Genomic DNA, 17,686 nt, shown 5'->3' on the forward strand with positions numbered 1-17,686 from the left:
CACAGTGGATTGAGCATATCTTGAGGATCTCCACCTCCACCTCAACTCATAGTACATTGGTCACATCTGCAAATCCTCCTCTGATATATACATCACTCATAATAATACATCACTCATCCCGTTGCTCATCGAGTTGCTTGAGTGGGCACCAGTAACATCTCCAAGTGAGACTTGTTGTTACTGTTTTTGGAATATTAAATATGCCACATATAGCTTGCCAGGCTCTGCCGTGCAGGCAAGATACTCTCGGTAGCTTACCAGGCTCTCCGAGAGGGACTGAGGAATTGAACCTGGGTCGACTGCATGCAAGGCAAATGCCCTACCCGCTTTGCTATGGCTCCAGCCCTCTGATATATAAAACAACCTATTTGTAGGCTTCGGGGTTAGAGCGTGGGTCTCCTTCAAGACCCTGATTCTGCCTAATACACTTACCAAGGTATGAAAGTAAATATTTTTCTTTTATGAAATCACAGTCAGACTCTCTCAAAAGGACATATCTACACCATTATTCAGTTATGCAGTCAGTACAATAGCTAAGATATGGAATCAACCTTGGTGTCCAACGACAGAAGAATGGATTATGAAGATGTGGTGTATATACACAATGGAATACTAAGTGGCTACAAGGAACAATGATATCGTACAGTTTGCTGCAACATGATTGGAACTGGAAGACATCATGTTGAGTGGGGTAAGTCAGAAGAAGGAAGACAAGATAGGATGGTCTCAATTATCTGTGGAATACAGATTACTGGAGGAGGATCTGTACTGGAGTAAAAGGAGGATGCTCAGATCATCCTTGACCTCAGTGTTTAGAGAGGAGACAGAGAAGGAAAGAAATCAAGGGGAGGAAGAAGAGAACAAACAGCAATGGGTTGACAGGCATCAGGGCTTCAGTTAGACCAGTGAGATAAGTGAGCCGTTTGGCCACATATACAAAACACAGATTCAACAGAACTGAAAACATGAGATCTAAGCTGCAACCACTGAAACTCTCAATGTGCCTATCAAATTAACAGGAGATGCTGGGGTGAGGGTTGGGGTGGGGAGGGAATCTGGGAACACTGGCAGAGGGAAGTTGACACTAGTGGAGGGATTGGTGTTGAATTATTGTATGCCTAAACACAAATATAAGTAACTTGGTAAATCATGTCTCTTTAATACTAATTAATTAATTAATTAATCATGAGATACACAGTTACAAAGTTGTTTATGGTTGGATTTTGGTCTTACAATGTTCCAACACTCATCCTTTTACCAGTGTACAATTCCCACCACCAATGTCCCCAGTTTCCCTTTTTCCATCCCCTAGCCTTAGTCGGCCTCAATGGCAGAACATTTCTCTCGCGCATTCTCTCTTCCTGTCCCTCTCTGTCTCTCTGTCACTTTGTCTCTGTCTCTCTTTCTCCCTTCTCCCTTTCTCTCATTTTGAGCATTGTGGTTTGCCATACAGGTACTGCATTATCATGTACATCCTTTTACCGACTTCAGCACTCAATTCTTGGGATCACTTCTAACTATCTTTGTTACAGTGGTCGCTTCTCTATCCTAACTGCCTGCTCTTCCCCAAAGTAAACTTATTTTTATTTCTGGTTTTTGGTATACACCGGTGGTGCCAGGGGATAAATGCAGGCTGCTCCTGGTTTTGTGCTCAGGGGTCACACCTGGAAGTGCTTGGGAAGCTGTGTGGTGCAGGGGTCAAACCCAGCCTTCCTTAAAGCAACGCACATGCTTAGTTCATTGGGCCACCTCTCCAGTTCAGAAGTAATCATTTTTTAAATGATCCCACTCTCAGCATAAATGTTGTATGCATGCTTTGATCACAGGATGTGTTTTTTATACATGTTTATGACTTTGCTCCCCCTCACCCTGCAATCAATTTACTTTTCACTGATTTAAAATATGAGTAATGGTTATAGGTAGCAGTTTTCTGAAAATTCCTAGCTCAAAGCATAAGTGGCTTCAAGAGCCAGAATCACAGTGTTAATTGAAGTCACACCCTCCCCAGGTCTCTACACAGGAAATTTAATCATAACCCGATAGACCCTGAGAACTCAGTTATTTGAGGAGACTTGGACAAATTTCAATAACTGGAATTCCAAAACCTTTCCTAGTCATTCTTGCCAAATGTCTCCCTCTCCCCTCATTGATGAGTGCACAGTTCTGCCTTGCTTAAAGATTTTTGATCCTGAGTTCAAAAGGGAGTCTAATTGCAAGAAAAAAATATTCCTTTCCTAAAACCCCCCTTACCCTATCCCCACTTCTTCTTGCTGAACATCACTTAGTAGGATCAGCTCCCCGAATAACCTTAGTACAACTGTAAACACTACACACACACACACAAACACACATACATTACACACACAGGGAGCCACGCCTATGTGACAACATTTTGCTAATTATATCATCAAATATCTGTATATTATTGATGGAAAGAAACCATAATGGGCCAAGATCAGAGGATGAAATATTACTTGCAGAGGTTCTGGATTCAATGAACTAGATAGAGCTTCTGAGAATGGCTTTGTTTGTTACCTACAACCTGAATTCAGTGATCCCCTCTACTAAGTCAAGTACACCTGCTAAAACTTCCTTGTTGATCATTTTGTTGAGAAAATTCCCAGTTCTAATCCAAATATTTTGAAGCTGGGAATATTTTGGTGAATAAAGCACCAGTCACCTGCTTATGCAGCCCTTAAATATCTCACAGTAAACTTAGAAGAACTTCATCTAATGAGGCTTTGACAAATATCTTGATTATGAACCCAGGACTCTCATCAATACTCTGTGGTATCTACCTGGACAGGGATGACACTAGAACAGATCAGCACAAATATGGGTCTGTGGTTTGTTTGTTTCTCTTTTTTTAACTTTTTTTTTTTGGCTTTTTGGGTCACACCCGGCAATGCACAGGGGTTACTCCTGGCTATGCACTCAGGAATTACCCCTGGCGGTGCTCAGGGGACCATATGGGATGCTGGGAATAGAACCCGGGTCGGCCGAGTGCAAGGCAAATGCCCTACCCGCTGTGCTATCACTCCAGCCCCACTTTTTTTTTAACTTTTATTAAACAAAAAGACATGATAAATTCAGACAGTCTCTCACCTGATCGTTCCTTTCTAGGCCATGTGTCCCAATGTGGATTTCTTCGGTCGACCTTCTCAGACCTATCTTGGCATTAAAACCACCAACAATGATCTTGTAGAAGGTGTGGTCTTCTTTATAGAACTTCTCCAGTTCCATGTAGAACCTCTCAATTTCTTCTTCATCATAGTTGGAAGTTGTTGTGTAGACGATGAAGATAGAAACTGCAGGCAGTGAGCCACATCTACTCAAGCGTAATCGTCCAATTCGGGTTGTTAGGCATTCGAATGAATCGATGCTCATGGCCAAGTTCCTGTTGACAAAGACACCAACGCCACCAATGCCTCTGTTGTCACATGTTCCAAGGAACAATTCTTCTCCAGTGTCTAAAATGGCGTGATGTGATTGATGACTCCTCATTTTGGTCAGACCAATAATGTCGTACTTGATCTTCTGCGCTTGCACTATCAGGTCTTTGATGGATGCTTCTGATGCCAGTGACTGTGTGTTGAAAGTACAATCATTTTAGTCTTTCTTCGTTTTGGCAGTCTAGTTCATCCCTAGACTCTCTCTTTGCTCATCTTTCTTAACACTGCCATATTGGGGGCTCTTTTGGTGACAGGTGGATGAGGCCAATTGTTGTTACTGTTGTTGGCATATCAAATACGAGACGGGTAGCTTGCTAGGCTCTGCTGTACGGGCTCAATACTCTCGGTAGCTTGCCGGGCTCTCCGAGAGGGATGGAGGCTTTTAGGGCGGCCTCCAATCGCCCTTAGAGATGTTACCATGGTTCACACCAAATTGAACTCTATCAAATATGGTGTGGGAATAATAGGTATTAAGTGTTTTATGGTGTGTCGCACGGCCACTTTGCAGCCGGGCAGTCTGGAGAACAACCTGGAGGATGGCAGGTGGCTGAGTAGTGGATGTAGTGGGGGTCGGCCAGTGAGGTATTTATCTTGGGTAGGGTGGGGCGTCTGGGTTGGACCCCTCCCTCAGATGCTGGAGATTGGAGGAGGCAGACAGAGGATCTTGTTTCCAGGTCTCGTTGAACCTAGAGCTGGCTTTGAGGGGCTTCATTTGTGCGTGAGGTTCGGCCCAAGTGTCCAGAGAGCAACCTGGAGGATGGCGGTGGCTGGGTAGTGTAAAGAGAGAGGTGCGGCAGGGTAATACCATTTCACCAAAACTCTTCAGTGCCGCCCTTGAGAACATCATTAGACGACTGGAATGGGAAGGAATGGGAGTGAAGATAGATGGTCAGCAACTACACCACCTCCGCTTCGCTGGCACAAATGCTAACCACTTCGACCACGAGTGTGGAAAGGTCGGTTTGCAGCTGAATCTCAACAAGACGATGTTCGTGAAAAACGAATTGGTCCCTGAAGTTCCATTTGCTGTCAATGGAACGAACATCTCCAAATGCAGCAGCTATGTGTACCTGGGTCAAGAAATCAACATGAGGAACGACTTGGTGCCAGAACTGCACAGGAGGAAGAGACCAGCGTGGAATGTATTCAAGAGCATCGAAGAGATGGTTAAGAGAATGAAAAACCTCTGACTCTGGGCACATCTTTTCGATTACACCATTCTTCCTGCACTAACATATGCCTCAGAGACCTGGGCCCTACGCAATCAGGATGAGAATGCTATTAGGGTATCCCAAAGAGGAATCAAAAGAGCTATGCTAGGAATATCATGTCTCACTCAAGTTAGAGAAGGAATCCAGAGTTCTGACCTCCATTGATGGTCAAAAATCAGGGATGTTGTCTCGTTTGCCAAGGCATCAAAAATCAGATGGACCAGTCATGTAATGCGATTCAGAGATGACTACTGGACAAGAGCTGTTACTGACTGGATTCCACGGGACGTCAGAAGACCTTGTGGCCGCCCACCAACTAGGTGGTCAGATTTCTTCGTCAAATCTCTGAATGAACAATTTGAGGCTCTTTCTGTTCCTGGAGCAAGCAGATATCATTGGGCTGCACTAGCTCTAGACAAAGACAAATGGAGACGTTACTGGTGCCCGCTCGAGCAAATTGAAGATCAATGGGGCTACAAGTGATACAAGTGATTAAACAAAAAGATCAGGGGAGAGTGCAAATGCAGTTCCTCACTATCACAAGTTATGCAGTCGAGTTTCCCACATTTGCGGAAATCACAAGAGTCAGCACATCCTGAGTGCAATGGATAAGCCTTGCCCTAGGAAAACCACCTTCGTGAGCATGGTGTCTCCCCTGACAGCTAAGTATGGCTCCGTGGTTTTAAAGTGAAGGGCCTTGTTATGACAGTGTTTGCTAGATTTCATGTGCATTTGAATCCCCTGGAGAGATTGTCCAAACACATATTTCTGGGATCCACTCCAGAGTTTCTGATTCAGCAGATGGGTCCAGAGAAAACTTGAGAACGCTTATTTCTAGCATATTCCCATGTGAAGTTGTGGCTAGAGACTCCAGGGCCTCAGTTTGGAGAGTCGCCAGCATATTCAGGAGGTAAAACATCAAGTAGGTGCACTCCATCACAGAAGCAAGTTTCATGAAATCACCTGCACATGCTGATCACTATAAAATGTTTTGAGCCACAGGGATATTTCTCAGTAGCCCCCAAATCTTGGCCTCTGCACCATTGCCAAACTGCCAACATTTCATTTGATGTGCCCAAATAAACAGAAACACAAAAGACTAGGGTTGGTGATATACCAGAGAGAGTCCTGGCCTCTCACCCAATTTCCAGAGCTACTTCATAGACATGCGGCCCCTCGAATGAAAGGGGCCCCAGCTTCTGCCATGGAAGACTCCTGGCACTGCCAGAGAGGGCGCTGACTGGCCTCCCTCACTCCTCCCTGTAGGGTGCGGGCTGTCCATATATGAAGAAGGACACTGTCCAGACAAGTCCAGGGTCACCAGACACTGATTCTAAATTGACATCTATCCGGAGGACCCAAATGCTAATTCAGTTCAACAATTAGACACCAGACTAAGGGGAGAGAAGCAATCGGTGCAGTTAGTTCCATTTCACGTTTGGTTAAGTGTGTCTACAAAGTCTCTCTGTAGATACCCAGTTGCTGAGTGCAAAATTATGTTTTCAGTCCTCACAGTGAAGAGCTCTAACTGGCTTAAAGATGGGAATTAACAGAGGAGAAATGATTCTACCAGAGATAGTGAAAGTTGAGGTTCCCACAGGAAATATTTGAGCTCTTTCTGCCATTGAATGTGAAACTAATAAAAGGAACTAACTATTACAGACTAGATAACCTAATCCTATTTACCTACAGAAAATGTTTTGTGTTACCCAAACCTATTTCCCCTTGAGACAAGGAGGAAAAAGTCTAAAAGAAATGAACCAACACCCATAGGCTTCTATATTCATGTTTGAATAATGCTTATTCTTCATATCATTTAGACATATTCCCTTTTGCTCTCTTGGGTAACCTAGAATTATAAGACTAAATCCAACTACACAAAAACAGTATGAAGAAAAGAGAAGACACACAACTGATTTCTTTGCCTCATAAATGGATCTACATTTGGGAGTCTAGAGCCTGTAGCTCAGCTTAGTGTCCCATAGATGTCCTCAGGACTCTGCCACATCAATTCTGTTCCCACTCAATGGCCTAGGGACCCAAAGGATCCTGACACAGAGCCCTGACTGATGCTTTAAGCCAAGATCACTTCCTCAAGTGTCTGGCAACCTTCCAAGCATACTCTCAGGTATAGAAAACCACTACTGGTTTCATCATCAATCTTCTCCCCAGCAAGAAGTACAATCTATTGGATCCTGCACCCCACCCCCAGGTTTCTTGACTCAGCCCTAGCAGGGTCAGAGATACCAGACCAAATGCCCCCTTGGGCGTCTGTTTTCTATGATTGACTGGTGGCCACGCCCCTTTAGACTGTGGTGTTTCAGTTTTAGCCTACATGTGAGCGAAGGTTATTTTGGGAGAAAAGAATAGACTAAGCCATTGAAAATTAATTTGTCAAAGTTGAATTTTAAATATCCGAATCACCCAACTTTGAGAATTAATTTTTAAGTTTCAACATAGCTTTTCTTACAGCCATTTAACCACAGCACACAGCAGCCTGCTCAGGTCATCTGAACATGAAATGCTTTTATATTTCACTGTTCTAGGACAGAACCCTTGTGAAATGGGCAGCATCTCTCAGCAGCTGGATTTGCTCTTAAATCCAAGTTCCTTATCTTCTTTATTTTTAAGGACATTGACCTTCGCTTGCCTTTGCCTTTGGCTTCCTTACCTGTGCTTTTTTTGCTCTGACAGCAAAACTGTCTGAAGCCGCTCATCTTAAACATGGTTGAGGGTTTGTCAATGTTCAGCGAATCAGTAGTTCTATGATTTAATGATTCAGCACATTTATTTTCAGCAAATTAAATTCCGGTGAATTGGCCTTTTGTCAAAAATTATCCATTCAATAAGTGTTACTGAACTGATACTGATACTTAGGCAACCTAAGATTTTGTGTGATTGGAGAATGGGCACTGGTGGAGGGATGGGTACTCGAGCATTGTATGACTGAAACACAAGCTCAAACTTATGTAAATCTGTAACTGTGCCTCACTAACAAAAAATTTAAAAAAAAGATTTCTTGTGATGTTTTTAAATATCAAGAATAAAAAGTCAACTGGTTACAAAGAGACTGATTTTTCTTTTGCTCTAAGAGAACAAGAACTCACTGACTTTCAATCATTGTGTGTATGTGTGTGTGTACAGTGATAGGCAATTGCTACATTACAGCAGCCAAGTCTATTTGAACTGATCCTGCAGTCCTCAAGAGGATGGAGGTAAAGAGGATGGAATGAGGCCATTTGGCACACTGCCACCTAGGAGCAAGGTATTATGGAAGCCTATATGTATTCAAGAGTTGCTGGCTGAAAAAAAGAACAAATTACCTGGTTCGGAATCAGACGCAGTGATTTCGCCCCAGATGTCGGATGACTACAATAGCAACATACACTGAGCAGCACCAGTATCGTTCTAAATTCTTCCGCTGATTTTAAAAGGTAAGTGCTCTTACTACCCCACAACACAAAGGCAAAGAACCAAAGACCAGGGAAGTGAAATAATAGCACAAAGTCACAGAGCTAATGAGTGATAGACTCACCCTTTAAACCCCAATCTCAGGCCCCAATTTCTCTGGTGGCAGTGAAAGCTTAGTCTCGGCGCAGATGGAGAATTGAAACGAAGCTACCAATGCCGCCACAGTCAACTGCGTGAGACAGACACACAGCCCAGGAGCTCAGAAGGGAAAGAACAAGTAGCTAGAGTGATAGCGCAGTGGGTAGGGCATTTGCCTTGCACGCGGCCGACCTAGGCTCAATTTCCAACATCCCATATTGTCCCCCAAGCACTGCCAGGAGTAATTCCTGAGTGCATGAGCCAGGAGTAACCCCATGCATCGCCCGGTGTGACCCAAAAAGGAAAAAAAAAAAAAGGGAAAGGACAGAGAAGGAAAGGAGGGGACAGGCACTGGGTTCCTGCTAGGAGCTGAGAATTGTGCCCAGATCCTCCTTCCTGGTGGCCTGGACACGGAGGCAGGCAGGGCTCAGGGTGGTTGGCTCCAGAGCCTACAATTTTGAAGTCGTGGAACAAAGCTTAGCATTGAAGGAGTGCTGACCTGACCATAAAACCCATAGAAATTGGGCTTAAATTTAAGGCTGAGGAAGGTAGAAAAGGAAAGTCAGAGACTGGAAGATTGTCCACACCAGGCGGGAGAATCCTCCTGCCTGCACCACCACCCCTTATCCTGGAAGCAGCACTGGAGGGAAAAAGCATTTTGTTGCAGTGGGTAATGCACTTGCCTTGCAGAAAATCAATGCAGGTTCAATCCCTAGCAGCCCACAGAATCCCCAGAACCCCGCCAGGAGGGCCCTGAACAGGTGCCTGAGCATCTCTGGGTACAAGCCCCAAATCAGCAACAAAAAGCACACTCTAGACTCTTGCAAGGATTTCCCAAGGAGTGGAAGAATTGCTCAAAAAGCCCACTGGTGATTAATATCCAGGATATACAAGACACTAGTAGAATTGTACAGTGTCTGTACAATTTTCCTGTACAAAGGAAAAAACCTCCAACCCCATCAAAAATGGGGAGAAGAAATGAACAGAAGTTTCCTCAAAAAAGAAATACAAATGGCCAAAAGGCACATGAGAAAATGCTCCACATCACTAGTTATCAGGGACATGCAAATCAAAACAACAATGAAATATCATCTCACACCACAGAGAGTGGCCCACATTCAAAAGAACAAAAGCAACCAGTACTGGAGTGGATGTGGGGAAAAAGGGACACTCCTTCACTGTTGGTGGGAATACCGACTGGTCCAGCCTTTCTGGAAAACAATAAGGACAGTCCTTCAAAAACTAGAAATTGAGCTTCCATATAACCCCACAATACCACTTCTGGGAATATATCCCGAGGATGCAAAAAAAGCACAGTAGAAATGACATATGTACCTATATGTTCATTGCAGCACTGTTCACAATCGCCAAAATCTGGAAACAACCCGAGTACCCCAAAACAGATGACTAGTTAAAGAAACTTTGGTCCATCTACACAATGGAATACTATGCAGCTGTTAGGAGAGATTAAGTCATGACATTTGCTAATAAATGGATAGACATGGAGAGTATCATGCTATGTGAAATGAGTCAGAAAGAGAGGGACAGACATAGAGGGACTGCACTCATTTGTGGAGTATAGAATAACATCACATGTGGCTGACACCCAAGGGCAGTAGAGACAAGGGCCAGGAGAATTGCCTCATAGCTGGAATACTGCTTCATGAGTGGAAGGGAGAAGGCAGATGGAACAGAGAAGGGATCACTAAAATAATAATGGCTGGAGGAATCAATTGGGATGGGAGATGCCGGAAGTAGATAATGGACCAAACATGATGACCTCTCAGTGTCTGTGTTGCAATCCATAATGCCCCAAAGTAGAGAGAAAGCATGGGGAATATTGTCTGTCATGGAGGCAGGGGGAGGGTGGGAAAGGGGGGATATACCGGGGATATTGGTGGTGGGGAATGTGCACTGGTGGAGGGATGGGTGCTTGATCATTGTGAGATTGTAACTCAAACATAAAAGCTTGTAACTATCTCATGGTAATTCAATAAAGAATATAATTAAAAAAAAACCTGGCTCCTGAAGGCTGATGGTCAATCACAAGACTTTTCCAAAGTTTCCTCATAGCCACAAAATACAGCTCACTGAGCCATTTAATTTGACAGAGCAAACATGGGTTATCTTAGCCTGTTTATCAAATGTCAATTAGCACTCTGCCATAATTGATGTGTAATTAACATGACATCGGCCTGTTGTTGGGTGCCAATTAAATGCCTTAACAGTCCTTTCTGTTTTATTGCCCCAACAAGACAGTAATTGTACATTTCTCAGTTCAGTAACTTTGGAGTTAATTTTATTGTGAGTCTTGTGGAACATGGAAGCCCAGAGAGAATTCTTCAGCAGATATTTAGTTGATACGCTGCTCTCTATTGCTAAAGTCTACTTTAATTTCACTGCCTTCCCGAGAAATCAAATTATTTCTCTCTGTAAAGGCCAGACTCCACGTGTGGTGTTCGGGGTCACGCTTGCGTGAACACGTGTCACAAGAGGGAACTGGTTGCGCTGCGGAGGAAAGGGAGAAAAGCGGGGCTCACCTTTTCTCCCCCCATCCAGACCAAATGTCTCTTTGGAGGAGTCACATCAGAATACGGCCTCGGAGGTGTGGAGTGTGGACCAGGAGGCGTGGGCAGTGGAAGTGTATACAAGCAGCCACCAGCTGCTCTGCTGGCCGAAGGCATGTTCCGCTCTCTTCTAGATTCAGTTCCGAGGGACTCCATCCACAGCACCATGGCAATGCAATGCTGCCTGCACAGGAAAGCGGCGTCTTGAGCTCCCAGGAAGCTGGGCAGGGCCGGCCTGGGCTGTGAGAGGAAGTGGCTAAGGGGCATGTGTGTCTGCAAGCTTGGGAGAGGAGGCCTCAACCTTAGCCATGGGAGGAAGGGCCCTGTAGGAAGCAAGCATCTCTTCAAACTCCACACTCCCCTCAGCTCTGTGATGCTCAGTTGGGGAACCCCCACAAACACAGTCCTTGCCAGCTGTTCGTACCGTACACTGCAGGTTGGGGGTGCTGGAGAGATAGTATCACTGGAGGAGGGGACAGTGTGAGCTCCTTGCCCTGAGTAGCACTGTAGCACTGTCCTCCTGTTGTTTATCGATTTGCTCAAGCAGGCACCAGTAACATCTCCACTGTGAGACTTGTTGTTACTGTTTTTGACATATCGAACACACCATGGGTAGCTTGCCAGGCTCTGCCATGCGGGCGGGGCAGGATACTCTCAGTAGTTTGCCAGGCTCTCTGAGAGGGGTGGAAGAATCGAACCCGGGTCAGCCACGTGCAAGGCAAATGCCCTACCCGCTGTGCTATCACTCCAGTCGCTCTGGGTCGGGCCAGCAAATGTCCGGTTGGGCAGCTGCACTGCCTTCCTGGAGGAGCAGCTGGGTTTTGCCTGAGACGTGTTCCTCCTGCTCTCTGTCCCTGGGGTGCTGGAGCCCCTTCACTGGTCTCAGCTCCATGAAGCTTTTCTTCAGGCGCTGAGCTTTGCTACCCCACTCATTGCTGCAGCCTCCTCGGGCGCCAGCGAGGCTTCCCGCAGTGACCCCTTAGAGTCCACTTCATCTCCTTTCCCTTAAACGCCGGCAACTTCACATCCACTAAACAATTCTTTATATTCAAAGTATTTACCGCTCCCTGCTCCGATAACTCATGTGTTTTCTGTCTCCCAATGGGCTGCTGACTGATCTGGGAGGATGGACCAGAGAGGGAAGCAGGCTTTCTAAGGAGTGCATGAAAGGCAATTTTGTCAACACAGAACAAAGGAACGTTAGGGGTGGAGACGAGGGACCACTGGGGCGGGTCTGGTGGAGGATGTGGGCCTGAGAGCTTGAAGCCAGCTCTGCTTCTTGTTTTCTGTGTGCTTGTGGGCATGTTACTTAGCCTTTCTGTGCCTTGGTGTACTCATCTGTGAAATGGGGTGATGCCAGTCTCTCCCATCATTAAAATTTTGTTTTATTTAATGATGCTATGTGAAGCCTCTGGCAGGATACCCAGTTACTACAATGCTCAATAAATAGTGTCATCAGTGCCATGAGGATTATTATCCAAGGTGGATTGGAAACAATAAGGAAAATGAAACACGGAAAGTATAATCTCACCAAGGCCACATGCCCTGAGAAGCAAGGCTGGCAAACAGTGATCTTCGAGTCCCTCCTGACTCAGAGGCCTGGGAATGAGGGAGCATGACTGCATGGGGCCATCTCAGTGTTTTGACTGTTGGGCATTCCAGAATCATCCTTCATTGACCGACTAATCACTGCCAAAGCTTCCTCTGTGCCAGATATACGAGAAGTGCTGGGACTGCAGGCAAGACTCTGATTCCTGCTTTCTCAAAGCTTATTTGCAACTTTTTGTACCTAAACAATCTTTCACACATAGTGAGCATTGAATTCCGGCCACCGTGGCCGCAAGTGAATCTGAGATCATGAACGGCGGGATCAGGACTCGGGCTCCTCTTCTCCGCTTCTCCTCCCGCTGTGAGCAGGAAGAGGGGCTCTCAGCACTCCGTCCCCGCAGAGCACCCGGGAGCGGCTCTGCCTGTGTCCCTGTGTAGAGAGCGCCTGTTTAATGACTCAGAACGGTAGCAATGTAGGAGGAAATTGGAAATAACATATCTAAATCCGAGTCCTGAGGATAGCTGCTAATGGGTTCACCTTGGGAAGGGATTGAAATCCCGGCTTGTGGCACTTCTCCGACTCCCTCCCAAGGACGCAAAGAGGTCTCCAGGGTGACTGCTGGGTCAGGAGCCTCTCGTGGAGGAAGGGCCCCTGGTCTCTGCAGCCTCCCCACCCTGCTCTTCCGGCGTCTGGGAGACTGTCACCTCCTTCCTCCTGTGGCCGGCGCCCCTGCTCAGTCCCTTCCCCTGCTTCTAATTCCCCACCTGCGCCTCCACAGAGACTGTCTTCAAAGCATCATCCCGGTTCACCGCCCTTTCCTAGAACCTCTGCTTCCAGTATCCTGCCTTCCTTGTCTGGCCACATCCCCTTCTGTTTTCACTTCAGATTCTAGTCCCCAGTGCCTCGATTTGGGGACAGATTCATCTCCAACCCAAATGTTATGCATGTGCTGGTTGCCCCCATCCCAGATAGTTGGGCTGTCGCCACCTTCTCGTTCTCCCTCACCAGCAAACCTTCCCCCAAGGGTCAGCCCTGAGTCTGGTCAAGGGAGAGATGCAGGGAAGTGCTGGTGATAAGACATGATTATGTGAATAAAGGCAGTCCCGGGGCTCAAAGTGGCAAACAGGCCATTAAGAATGCCAGTGTCTCAGATGACCCTGTAATCCCACTCTTGGGTATCTGTACCCAGACCACAAGAACACTGATCGGAAAAGATACAGGCAGAGCTGTGTTCACCGCAGTGCCCTTTACATTAGTCAACTCTGGAAACAACCCGTGTGCCCTGCAACAAGGAAGGAACGAGCAAATACATCCTTGGGTATATATACACACTACTCAGCTATATGATGAAATCTTTCCCTTTGCTACAAGGTGGGGCTGGAGGAAGTTATGCTAAGCAAATAGGCCCAAGGGAGAAAGACAAATGCCAATGATCCCTGATCCCTTGCATATGTTATGTAGCACTGTTTGTTATTCATTGGTTTGCTCGAGCGGACACCAGTAACATCTCCATTGTGAGACTTGTTTTGGGCACATCAAACACGCCATGGGTAGCTTGCCAGGCTCTGCCGGGCGGGCGGGATACTCTCAGAAGCTTGCTGGGCTCTCCGAGCGGGATGGAGGAATCGAACCCAGGTTGGCTGCAGGAAAGGCAAACACCCTACCCGCTGTGCTATTGCTCCAGTCCTGCATATGTTATATAAGAAAAAATGTATGGGGAAAGACTGTGTCCAAGAAGAAGTAACTCCTTTGACTCTGGAGAGTAGAGCTCAAGTTATGAAGGTGGATGGGGTGGGGAGGAGCCGGCTGAAACCACTGAACAGCAGTGGATGGATATTGGCAGCTTGGTGGGGGGGAGGGTGTTGTGGTAATGAATCAATGTTACATGACACATAAACACAAACAACCCATTCTTATCAACCAACATTTCCTCGATGAAAAATAAATTAAACATGAATAAAGCAGATCAGTTAATCTCAGAAGAGAAAGCTTGACTGATCACCAACGTAAAAGGGGGCCCAACCTTACTTCCCCTGGGGAAATACAAAGGAAACGAAACATCATTGTCCTGTAGTCAGATGGACAAAGGCAAAAGGCTCCCAACAACTGGGGCGTGGTGTGAGGAAGCCTGGAAGAGCAATCCGTGAGGGTGTAGAGAAACAGCAAATACCTGACGGGCAGCCAGGCCCCGCTGCTGACGCTGAAGGCGGTGGCATCTACACCCATGTGCCAGCAAACCTGCTGAGACTCCCTACCTGAGATCACAGGGCACATGGGCAGGCACATGAGGTAGTTCGTCATGTTGAGTCACCAGAAACAAATCATTCATCATGAGGGCACGGGATAAGTCAAGTATGCTCTCTCTCTCTCTCTCTCTCTCTCTCTCTCTCTTTCTCTTTCTCGATCACTCGCTCGTTCCTTCCCTCCTTCCCTCCTCTCTCTCTCGCTCTTTTCCTCCTTCCCTCCTCTCTTTCTCTCTCTCTCTCTCTCTCTCTCTCTCTCTCTCTCTCTCTCTCACACACACACACACACATACACACACCAACATGGGTCTCTCTCAAGTGTGCCGTGTTGAAGAGACAGTCCATCTAACTTCAGAAACCCCGGGAAGCAGAGGCAAAGGATGTAGGGGACTGGGACTCTCATACTTCTTAATATTTATGTATTCAAAGAAAATCAAACAAATGTGGCAAATTGATGTTCTCTGTGAACTCTAAATTGTGAGTACATATTTGTTTTCTGGGAGTCTCTGGTGTCGGAAACGCTTCATCATGAAACATTTGAAAGGATGTTTTATATCACAGCACTCAAGGAACTGGCAGGTTCCTGGGGACAGTGAGGAGGAGGTCTGTCCCCGATGGCTAAAGAAAGCGCTGGCATGCAGAGTCAGGGCACAGACAGACCTGGATGGACACACAGCTGAGGGGAGCTGAGGAACCCAGAGGAGGTCTCTGGCTGTCAGTGAGCTCCACCTGCAAATCACAACGTGGTTAAAGTATGAGGTGTGTCAGGATGGCCTCTCAGTATCTGTATGGAAAACTATAATGCCCCAAAGTAGAGAGAGATTGAAAAAGAAAGTGCTTGCTATAAAGGCAGGGGTGGAGTAGGGAGGGGGTGGCAGAAGGACGCTGGGGACATTGGTGGTGGGAAATGTACACTGATGGAGAGATGGGTGTTCGATCATTGTATGACTGAAACTCAATCATGAAAGCTTTGCAACTGGATCTCATGGTGATTCAATTAAAAAATTATAAATAAAAAAGTCACTGTCACTGTCATCCCGTTGCTCATCGATTCGTTCAAGCAGGCACCAGTAACATCTCTCATTGAGAGACTTATTGTTACTGTTTTTGGCATATCCAATATGCACGGGTAGCTTGCCAGGCTCTGCTGCGTGGGCTCAATACTCTCGGCAACCGGGCTCTCTGAGAGGGGCGGAGGAATCGAACTCGGGTCGGCCTCGTGAAAGGCGAAAGCCCAACCTCTGTGCTATCGCTCCAGCCCAAATAAAAAAGTATAAAAATAAAAACAAACCAAAATAAAGTATGAGGTGTGGGGGGCCCAGGATTGGCCCGAGGGGGATGGCAGAGGGGAGAGAGCTAACCGGGAAAGGCGTGTCTCCATACTAAAACACTAGTTCTCCACACACAGTTTCCAGAGGACTGGCGTGCTTGGGGGTTCTCCGGGTTCTCAGGCAACAATGATGCAGGAGGGGGAGCGGAGAAATGGAAGCCCAAATAAAGTAGAGCAGGAAAGCAGGCAGAAATCAGATGCAAGAGCTCCAGGAACGGACCCCCTGCCACCCCACCCGATGGTGAGACTCCCCTGAACTACCCCCCTAACACCCCACTGCGGACCCTGGGTCGGAACTTGTTCCATGCCCCTCAAAGCTCTGTCCCTGGAGCATCACTGGAGAGTTCGGAGGGTTTGTGACTGTGACTCCGGCAGGGCCGGCCTTTGGCCTTCGGAGACCAAGTGATTCTGGCAGCACCCACCGGCATGGACCAGCCTGGCCCATCACTCACTGCTTCTCCATAGGCACCAGGGCTGGCTGAGGCATGAGCCTGTGGTCTGAGCAGTCAAAGGCGGCTGAACCATTTTCACTTCACATGGCCTCGAAGGGAGGCTCCACCATGACCCAGTGACAGGAGGCGCCAGTACTACCAGCCTAACACCAGGAGTTCGGGAAGAGAATGGATCACAAAGAAAGGAAACTGAGGAACGTCATTCTTAGGACTTCCTTCCTTCCATTGACTTCAGCCAGACTGGAAACAGTCTTGAATACCAGGGTCTAAACCATGCCTTTATTCTTTTTCTTTTTTAACTGAGAATCTGTGCTTTTCAGCACTATTGAGAATGCTTTAATTATGAAACCATTGCACATAATTCCAACATTACCCCATCACTGTGTACCAACTCCCCTCTCCCAAGGCCCCCAGTCTCCCCCAGGCCTGCTTCCCTTTGCTGCTCTGACCCACCCCCACTCCCCAACCCCCAGACCAGGGTCTGTCTCTCCCTGCAGTCAGCGTCCAGTGGCCAGGCTGCTGACCTGATGTTGGCCTTTCCTTTTTCAAGTCATCCCAAATCTACCCCAGAATCCCTGAGCCCTTTGTCTAGAGCGTCGAATAGCTGGTGAGAGATCACCGTGACTGCCCCAGGGACTTCAGAGGGTGCAGAGGGTCACACACACTGTCTGCTCCAGGAACCCGACCATCCTCCTTACAGGAATGGGCCCCTGCACTGTGGCTGCACTGCCGCGGCCGGTGGGACCGCGGTCCCACTTCCATCTGTGCCAGCTACTTCTACTTTCTCTCCTCAGCACCTTTCAATGGAACTAGCTCCGGAATGACACCCAGCCTTACCCAGCACCCCTCTCCCTTTATCTCACTAGAAATGAAACTGTCCTGCCAGATGGGTAAAGTGGAAACAGAAACGTTCCGTGTCAGATGTCACGAGGCAATTGTCCCTCATTATTTCCCCACACAGAGGAGTGTTGGCGCAGCCACTGAAGATGTGCTTTGATTTCCGAGTTTCCGAAGGAGCATTTCAGAAAAGACGCTCAGACACCAACTGTGGCGAATCCTGCAGGAATCCTGTATGAGGACACGTTTCTTGACAACTCCTTGTTATGTTTGTCTTTGTTCAAAGTAAAGACAGAGGGAGTAGAGACGGGATGGGGAAAGAGACTTAGGGCAGAAATTCCTGCCACTGCATGCACTTTAGTAGCAAGGGAGAAAAAAGAGGCCACAGAAATGGCTAAAGGCCAGCTGGTAATGCCCCACGAGAATGCTATGGACATAGACCTGACGACCAATCCAGAGTGAAGTCTTATTTTTTTTTGCTTTTGGGGTCACACCT

General features: G+C 46.9%; 1 non-coding gene across 1 annotated transcript; it reads right to left on the reverse strand.

The window, feature by feature from the left end:
- Positions 1 to 5,170: 5,170 nt before the first annotated feature.
- Positions 5,171 to 5,333, reverse strand: LOC129399513 (U1 spliceosomal RNA). Its single transcript, XR_008627145.1, has one exon. It is a non-coding gene; the product is annotated as a U1 spliceosomal RNA (small nuclear RNA).
- Positions 5,334 to 17,686: the final 12,353 nt, after the last annotated feature.

This window comes from Sorex araneus, chromosome 11 (genome assembly GCF_027595985.1).
Source record: "Sorex araneus isolate mSorAra2 chromosome 11, mSorAra2.pri, whole genome shotgun sequence".
Taxonomy (NCBI): Eukaryota; Metazoa; Chordata; class Mammalia; order Eulipotyphla; family Soricidae; genus Sorex; species Sorex araneus.